Source organism: Manacus vitellinus, unplaced genomic scaffold, assembly GCF_001715985.3.
Source record: "Manacus vitellinus isolate BGI_N305 unplaced genomic scaffold, ASM171598v3 scaffold_82_pilon, whole genome shotgun sequence".
Classification (NCBI taxonomy): domain Eukaryota; kingdom Metazoa; phylum Chordata; class Aves; order Passeriformes; family Pipridae; genus Manacus; species Manacus vitellinus.
In genome coordinates, this window is record NW_021940828.1 from 245,698 (window position 1) to 255,144 (window position 9,447).

The following is a 9,447-nucleotide window of genomic DNA, read 5'->3' on the forward strand; positions in this document are numbered from 1 at the left end:
ACTATATCTCCTGGTGGAGACTTCTCTGCTTTAAAGGTGACTGTGCCCACATGACATCTCCCAAAGCTGGAGGTGAAAAGCTGTGATCCCTGCCTTGAGAAAACTCTGTTGGCAGGAGTCCCAGACTGACTGTAATTTATACTGGCACAACTGAGCTCTCTCTCCCTCAGCCTCCTTTTGTCCAGAGGTTTAAACTGTGGCTTAGCTGATATTTATTGTTTTGCAGTGCCTTTTTCCAAGTGTTGTGTCCTGGCATGCTCATCCAGGTTAATAGTGAGGAGGGAAGAGGCTTCTGGTTTGGGGGACAAATCCCTTCCTCCTCACATAAAGGATTCAGATAATTCTTTTCAGGCAATTGAATTATACCAAATATTTCATTTTCTCTTGTTTTATTGCTTCATCTCACAAGAATTTGAATAAAGGGATCATAGCTTCATTTCAAGGCAAAACCACTGCACAAAAAAGAAAAGGCAAGAAACTCCATTTTGAAACTCAGGGCAAAATGCTTCAAAGTTTTCTCCATATTTTGTGTGGCTGAAACAGCTTGCCAAATTTGGCCTGAACTTGCAAGGAGACTTGATCTGCCAAAACCTGCATTTTTGAGTGAATTAATGATTGTCATGAAAAATTTCAACCAGTTGAGACAAAATCCAGAGCTGTTTTGAAGAGATAAAGTTAAAATGGTGCAAAAGGCTTTCCAGACAAGCCTTTATGGTTAGCTCCTCAAAGGAATGCTTGTACCTACCTCCCTCTCAAATGATGGAGAGTTACTACTTAATTCTTGGATGACATTGGCTCTTCATACTTATATGGTGACGACTGTTTTTGACAGCAGAAGGGACTGAACCAACAACCACTGAGAGCAAAAAGCAGAGTTCACATCAGTTCCGTTCATCCCCTCCAAGGATTTACACAGATTTCTTTACAGGACTCTATGAACAATATTTGGTAGCACAGCACAGAATCTGACCCTTCTTCCTAAGAGCAAATTGGCAGGTTTCAAGCCCAGTTTGCTTCAGCTTTGGCTATAAAATGCAGATTCTGCTGAAAAATGCCAGTGACTGTCTCTACTCTTTGGCCTTGTTTCATTTTCAAATCAAAGAACAGCCTCAGCATCCTCCCTTGTCCTCCCTTTTATTTCCCTCTTGGCAAAAAGAAAACACGTATATTTTTCCTAGGATGTTGGTATCTCTGCCCAGAACATGCCATGATATTATTTTTAACTCTGTTTTGCTCTTCCTTGCTTTTCTTTATGGAAGAGCCTTGGAAGTCTCTTTTTTTTTTGGTTTTTTTTTTTCATCTGCACCCGCATCTGCTTTGCCCTTTCCTTCCCTTCCCTGCTCCTCTTGATAAAACACCCTGGTCCCATTCCAGCAAAGTGCCAAAAGTGCCGTGCAGGGAGCTGGGCAGAAATACCTCTGCTGATGAAATCACTCTTTCTAAATAGCCTCAGCAGTTAATGTCAGCTCTCCCTGCCAAACAGCCTCTTGCCTACCCGTATCCGCTCAGCAGAGTGGCAGCCAACCTCTCTTGCTCTTGGCTTGGGCTGAGAAAAAGGCAGCTAAAAACCAGACAGATATGCAGACACCCCTGAAACAACAGGGGGAGGTGAGGGAGCAAAAAGAAGCATTTCTGGGCAGACTGGACATCACATTTCACCAAAATGCTGTTGTTTCCCTGCTCAGTGTGGGCTGAGCATTGTGTTAAGAGCCTCAGAGGGCAAACTGCTTAGCTGTGGTGTGTAGCTGAGTTTGGAGCTTCACTGTGCTGGATGGAGAGGGCAGTGAGGTGTTTTTAGAGGTTCAGATGTGTCTTGGTGACCACCAAGGTCCTGCCTTATCTCTGAGACGTTGTGGTGCTTCCTGATGCCTCGAGTTTTCCTCTCAAGGACGTGGGCCAAAGGGACTGCCCTGCTCATGGATGGCTGAGCTTCCCAAAGCTCCAAGGCTCCTGTTCACATAGGGAAGAGGAAATTATTCCATCTTGCTGGGCACTCATCTTGCACCTTGCAGATGTTGCACCTCAGAGAAAATGCTGAAGGAGCACAGGCATGAGGAGGAGACCTGACCTCCTCTGGGCTGGCCGTGGTCAGTGGATAACCAGGGAAGGAGAGACCCTTTTCTGGCTAAGAAAAGATTTCTCTTTAGCATGTGAAAGATGTTTTTTCCCCACTGTCACTACTGGTGGCCTGACTGGACTGCAGCAAAGGCTGAGACATTGTCCTGTCTGTGGTGTGTGCAAGTTCTAGTGCACTTCAGCATCTCATCCCCAGGCATTGCAGGGCCTTGATATTTCCTTGTCCTCATTCAGGTCCAGGCCATTAGCACTAAAAAGTGATTGGGCTTGTGGTTTTTGGTCCTTCTCTTGGTTTGATGTGCTTGATCCCCAAAGCTCTTGAGTGTATCTATCAGAATTCCCAGGAAAATCCTTGTCTCGTGGGGTCAAAGTCATGGTGGGTTTATAATCCACATGAAAACAGTGCGGATGCTTGTATGGACAGAAACAAACCCCAATTTTATACCAGTAAGACCTTAAACAACACACCAGAGCCTGGTAAGGGACACAAACCCTTATGTCTGAAGGGAGAAGGAAAAAGGTGTCTAAAAGAAACATCCCACGGGAACTACTTATAAATGAAACATTCCACGGGAACTACTCAACCTGCTGCTGGGGGTATCTGGCACCTTCCTTTCTCCACTGAAGCACCACCCTGGAGCCACCAGCTGCGAGAGGGGGCCCTGGACCCGAGCATCCCAGCATCTCCTTGTTGTTGCACCCTTGCCCGTGAGCGCAGCCCCTGCCTGTCGTCCCCGTTCCCAGGCAGGAGTCAAGGTCTCCGTGGCAGGAGATCCTGACGCAGGCAGCTCTCCCCCGTGACGCTCCTGTGCTCGGGGACGGAACATTCCCGTGGGGAGGCGAGGGCCGGGCAGGGGGGCCGGGACACAGATGTGCGCTCCCGGTTACCTTGAGCACCGGGAGCGGCTCCAGAGCGAGCGGGGATACGCTCGGCTTGTTTTGCCGTCCTGCTTCAAGCGAGAGGTGGAGGAGGAGGAGGAGGAGGAGGGATTTCATGGGAGACTGCGTTGGAAAGAGCCAGCACAGCTGGGCTCTGCCCCGTGGCCTTCACCTTGCTGCATTGCTGGGGGAAAAGGAGAGGGGGGACTGGGCTGCAGAGCTCTTTGATTTCTCCTGCCTTCGTATTTTGCTTTCTTCCCAGGTGGAAGGACTCTCTGGTCCCACAGGCAGGCAGAGCAGCATGGGTTGGATCCGTTCTTTCAAGCTCTCTTCACCTTCAGAAAAATATGGCCAGACTCAAAATGTCTGTGGGGACTTTGAGAGTAGTCCCTGGCTCATGATAACCCCCAAACTACGCCTGGGACTCACCTGGGTCAGTGCTGGCCAGGCCAAGCCAGACCTCTACCAGACTAAGCAGGATGGACAGTTTGGAGATGGATCTTTAAAGAGGTTTTTCCATGTTTCAGTGACATACAGAGCAATGCAGCCATCCCCTTTCCCTCCATCCATCTTTTTGAGCTCCTCCTGCTTCAGAGGGGACATTGGCTGGGCATTTCCCCTGCAATGAATTATCCCAGTATCCCTTCCTTTTGCATCCAAGGGGATAAAGCTGTGAGAAACCCCCTGAGTAAAATACAGCCCATGCCCAGGGCACAGACCTTCCTTAATTGTGTACAAGGAACTGAAGGATGGGAAACTGGAGAGAGACTGGACAAGGCCATGGAGTGACAGGACAAAGGGGAAAGGCTTCAAACATGGAGTAGATTAGATATTGGGAAGAAATTCTTCCCTCCAAGGGTGGTGAGACCCTGGCACAGGGTGCCCAGAGAAGCTGTGGCTGCCCCATCCCTGGAAGTGTCCAAGGCCAGGTTGGACAGGGCTTGGAGCAACCTGGAATAATAGGTGACCCTGCCCATGGCAGGGGTGTTAGAAGAAGATGATCCTTAAGATCCCTTCCAACCCAAACCATTCTGTGATTCTACAGAACTGGAGTCATGTTCAGCCTGGTGGGTGTTGCTTTTATCCCAACAAACAACTTTACATTTTCAGGTCATACCCTGGGGCTCTGATGTTACAGGTACATGCCAAAGGCTTCACAATCTCACAGTGTCCCACTTTTCTTAGACCAAACACATGAAACAAAACAAGGCAATGATTTAGAAGCACCTATAAGTGCTTCTCTAGCACCACACACACAAAGGTGCGTGGAGCACATACACACACACATCAGTGCTCCCACTCCTTCAGCCTTTTCCTACTCCCCAACCCACTGTAGCTGACACTCAGCCACAAGGTAAACCTCTCTCAGCAATTTTTGGCTCTGAGCACACCTCTCCTTCTCAGTCCCAAAGCTCTCACTCCCACTTTGGGAGAAGAGGGCAGGGGGATGCGGGGGAAGGGTGTAAATTGCTCACCGAGGATGCTATCACGTCAAACCCACTGTTTACAAGCTGCTGCCAGGTTATTGAAGATCAGAGAGTCTCTGGGTCTAAACACAGCTACTCCTGGAGTGCAGCATGTCGAGGCTGCTTGATACATGTCCACCCACTGCCCTTGGGGTGACCTTTGGGACCTCGGAGTTATCAGAGGGAAGCGACCATGCGGTGGGGCTGAGGGACCACCTACGGTGCAACGTGAGCTGGGTGGGATCCTGCACAGCTCAAGGGGAGGAGATCTAGAGATACAGCCTACACAGGGGGCTCCTGGCCTGTATAGAACCTGCATGAGCATCTAAACACCTGGGATAAATAATTCCCAGCCCGCTGATGGCAGAGGTGATTTTTCCCAGTCTAACATGGTTGACTTCCTCTGTGGTGTTGGCCTGTGGAGCGAGGTGGTTCTGCCCATCAGATGAGAAAACCTGGTGATTTCAGGCAAAATTTGGTTTGTTGGATGTACAAACACAGCCAGGAACATGATCATCTGCTCTGCTAAACTGTTGACCTGCTCCCAGCACCAGCTCGAGCCAGCTCAATGATCATAGACCCAAACAATCCCTGGGCATCAGACTGAAGACAGCACACACTAGGGACAATCCCCAAACATGTTTTGGATCTATCCACCCTCTTCTGGAGGTTGTGAGAGTTTAATAGTGTGGATGTGGCCAGAGCAGACCAACTGGCCTAAGAATTAGGGGAAAGAAGAGGCATTTTTTTTGTTAACCTGTACAGCTTTAACGAGTAGGTGCAAAAGTTTAAGGTACTTGGGAGTCAGCACCAACCAGAACAGCCCTAGTAGTGTTTGTTCTGCCAAAGGAAGGCTTTCAAGGTCCTTGTTTGAAGATGGCAAAGGCAAAGTCTAGTGGAAGGTGTCCCTGTCCATGGCAGGGAGATTGGAATGAGATGATCTTTAAGGTCTCTTCAAACCCAAACCATTCTGTGATTCTGTGATCTAATGAAAGGTGGTTAGATGAAGATGGGAGAGGCAAGGTGTGATAATAATTTCTGTCCCTGGATGGGACAGGCCAGTTGTTCTGAAGGTTTAGTCTGCATTAGAAAGTAGGAGGAAAGGGTCTCACATTTACCTGTTCAGAGCAGCTGAACAATCCTGTGCTTGCAAGAGCACATGCCCCAGTCAAGGATTACAGCTTTGGATTGGACACTCTTTGTGTTTATAGAATCATTAAGGTTGGAAAAGCCCTCTAAGATCATCAAGTCCAACTGTTAACCCAGCACTGCCAAAGCCACCACCTGTGTCCCGACGTGCCACATCCACACAGCTTTTAAATCCCTCCAGGGATGGGGACCCCACCACTGCCCTGGGCAGCCTGTTCCCTGGGTGTCCTCATTCTCAGACACCAATGTGGTGATGGCTCCCATTTCAGGTCAAGTGGGTCCACGTGAACAGCCCCACACCCACGTGCACTGAGCGTTCCTCAGACTGTGATCTTCCTTATCACATTTATTTTTTTAACATCATAGAATCATGCAATAGTTTATAATGGTTAGAATGGAAGAGGACCTGGAAGATCATCCAGTTCCAACCCCTCTACCATGGGCAGGGACACCTTCAACTAGATCAGGTTGCTCAGAGCCCCATCCAACCTGGCTTTGAACACATCCAGGGATGGGATAGCCACATTTATATTTTATCCTTCAAAGATTTCGCTGTGAGCTGGTAATTGCACCCAACTTTCCTGTTCCTGCCTGTTACCCTTGATGGAGAAGTGATGACCGCTACAATGTCTAAATCCAGCTGGAATAATGTTTCATGCACTCATGAAGCCAAAAAAAAGGGCATACTGCTAATACCAGAATGAAAGCTGCAAGACAGGATGAAAGATTGAAATAAAACTGGTGCTCTTCAAAGCTTTGTAAGGGATCTTGTTGTCCTGATTGGTACCCCAGGAAAAGAAGGACATTCTTTCTCCTTGAGACTGAATTTTGGTGCGTTTATTACAAAGGGACAAGCTACGTGAGTGTTACACTGGGAGTGCTTTCCTGGGCTGTGCACCAAGCTGGGATTGAGGCCCTGATTCCCTTTATCATCTGTGCCCTTCCCTCATGGACCAGACATCACCACCCCTACCCTGAGCAACCTGAACCCAGGGCAGGGGACTGACCACAGCAGAACTCCCACCACACTGCCATAGCTACCTTTCTGCTGTCTCCACCCTGTGGCTTCAGCCTGCCCTGGAAAAAAAAGAAGGAAAGATAAGGAGGCCAGAAAGAAGGTTCAGGTGAGGATGAGTTAAATATAGATTTGAAAGGCTGAGGGAAATCTCTTGCTATCGCAGAGACAATTGTGGCCAGTAAAATGTTTGGCTGTGGTACAATTAGGGTGATATCTGGCATTCAGAGGATGGTGGTGGGAATTGGAGGCTCCAGGGAAATGCTCCTTCCTTCCTGCTGTGCTGACAGACCTGGAGCTCAGATTTAAGGCAGAGAGGGTGAGCTGGCTGCAAATCCTTTGCTTATGACCACGAAGATGGCAAGCCCAGGCTCCCTCACCTCCAAGGGGAGTCAGAGCTGGATCCCCTGGCACCACCTCCCAGGATTGTGAGGGCCAGAGCAATTGGTCACCCCTTCCCTCCAGTGCTGAATAAGCTGCTAATTTTAACTGGGAGTGACCTTGAACAGATTGGGGGGAGAGAGGGGGAAGGAAACTCTGGAGAAAGGAGGTCTGGAAGCAGCCTAGGAAAGGAGAACCCATGGCAGGTCACAGTCTGTCTCCAGTGGTGGGCAACCACAGATGGCATGGGGAAGGGTGCAGGAAGAGCCCTGGGAGATCAGAACAAGGAAATCAGGGATTTAGAGACTTTCAAAGCCAGGGATGGTGTTGTAACACCTGACTCAAATCACTGAGGGATGGGCAATCATCCAGAAACAGCTCCAGCCCTTCTGCCTGCAGCCCAGCAGGACCGAAAGGAGTGTCTGACACATCCCACAGACCTCTCTGGAGCAGCCATGGGCCCTGAGTGTTTAAGGAAAATGGTCTTCTTAAGCCCTGTTATCCATGGAGGGTTTTTCTGGCTTCTGGCAGAGATGGAATGTTGCACTGAGCAACCTGTGGGGGTGGAGAGGATTTTGTTTGGGCAGATTTGTTGTGGACTCTGTCTCTGCTTCCCAGCAGTAACACATCTTTGCCCTCTGCCAGCCTGGCTGTGACACATGATCCTAACCTCTCCTTTGGTTGGGGTGCTCAGGGATGGCCACCCATGCTTTTCAGACCCACCTGGAGCTCCATCAGCCTTAGGAATGCTCTGAGCCAAGACTCCTTGGGGAAGCAGTGCAGGTGGAGTCTCCCTTGGCTGTCAGCACTGGGCTGACCAGCTGCCCGGCCAGGGAGTGAGCCCTTTGGCAAAAAGTGGTCATTGTTCCCTTTGGTGGAGCAGCTCGGAGGCCAGAGCTCAGCCTGGCAGGACACTGATGCCCTTGTTTGCTCTGCAGTATTTGCCAGGGGATATTTGCTCTGCTGTGTGTGGGTGGAAGGAAAACAGAGCAAGGTGAGGGCTCCTCACCACCTCCCTCCCCTGGCAGCCAGGCCTTGATTTTCAGGGGSARSSKKGSMARSYYCMRGSYMCCYKKYCYKSMMMRRARGKKGRRRMMMYTKGRWYCYYMAWTTWKYMMCCYKGGRRRRGKYCYKRRSYYCYKGSMMMWKGSMRRRGGSMWWWTKGKKRRSYKKWSCYKSCMRKKSYKRWYYKSYYMRGRMCAAACAAGAGCCCAGCATGGGATGGCATTGAAAAAACCCAGGTCCCAGGATATGAGGCAATGGCTTTAAGATGAAGTGGGGTAGATTTAGATTAGATATTAGGAAGAAATTCTTGGCTGTGAAGAAATTTTGGCTGTCTCATCCCTGGAAGTGTCCAAGAACAGGTTGGATGGGGCTTGGAGCAACCTGTCCTTGCTCATTGCAGGGGACTGGAATAAGATGAGCTTTAAGTTCCCTTCTAAACCAAACCATTCAGGAATCTCTGATTCTGTGACATAACTTTGATACATCCCTGCTTTGCTTTTGCTTTACACCAGCTGACCAAGCCCATCTCGCAGCTCCAGGGCTTAACTGCAGCCTGGCAAAGTAGTTGCAGATCTCTCACTGCTGAGAAACCTCCTTTCCAAAAAAGTCACCAGCTCCCCCATTATCCAGAGATCTGGAAATGTAACCAAGCCCTGAGTCTTGCACACACAGGGCTGCAGTTTGAGCCAGTCAGACAGATCAGGGTGTTGATATAGCACAGGGAGAAAGAAGAGGGTAGAGGAGCCTCACTTGAGAAGCCCATGGGTAGGGCCATGTGGTCCTTCCTTCTCCCTTCTCTGCTCTTCTATGTTAGCTATCATAGAATCACAGAATGGTTTGTGTTGGAAGGGACCTTAAGGATCATCTCTCCTTGTCCTGCTCTGACTTCAACTCAGCTTCCTAAAGACATTCAGGAAAGCCTACAGTGTCTGCTATGCTTAACCTCTTATCAGGCATGAGAAAATCCACGTACCTGGGTTTTGGGAAAAGCCACAGCTGGAGCTCACACCTCACTAGACAGACATCAGAGAAGCCCCCTCAGTGCTGCTGCTCCCCACAGCCCTGTCCTTCCACTGCTTTCCCTTTCCTCTCCCTCCTGCTCCCACCTCTGAGCACCTGATGATTTTTCCATGGCTGTCTCACCTCCTGGCTCCAAGATTCTAGATACACTTCCCCCTTTGCCAAGATCTCCCAGTGCACAGCTATTGCCTGGAGGTTTTGCATCACAGCCATGGGGGTATTTCTACAGCTGCTAGGTGAAGAACTGAGAAATACCACAGAAACCTTCCCTCCAGAGCCTCAAACCACTTGTAAACGGGGTGTCAGTGACAACAAACTCAACACCAACACAGGACCAGACATTACCCACACAGAGGACATTTCAGCCAGGATGGGAGTGGATTAACAGGACCAAGGTTGAATGGGAAAGCAGGAGCAGAGACCAGTCACGGAGATCTGAGCCTTTCAGTATAAGAA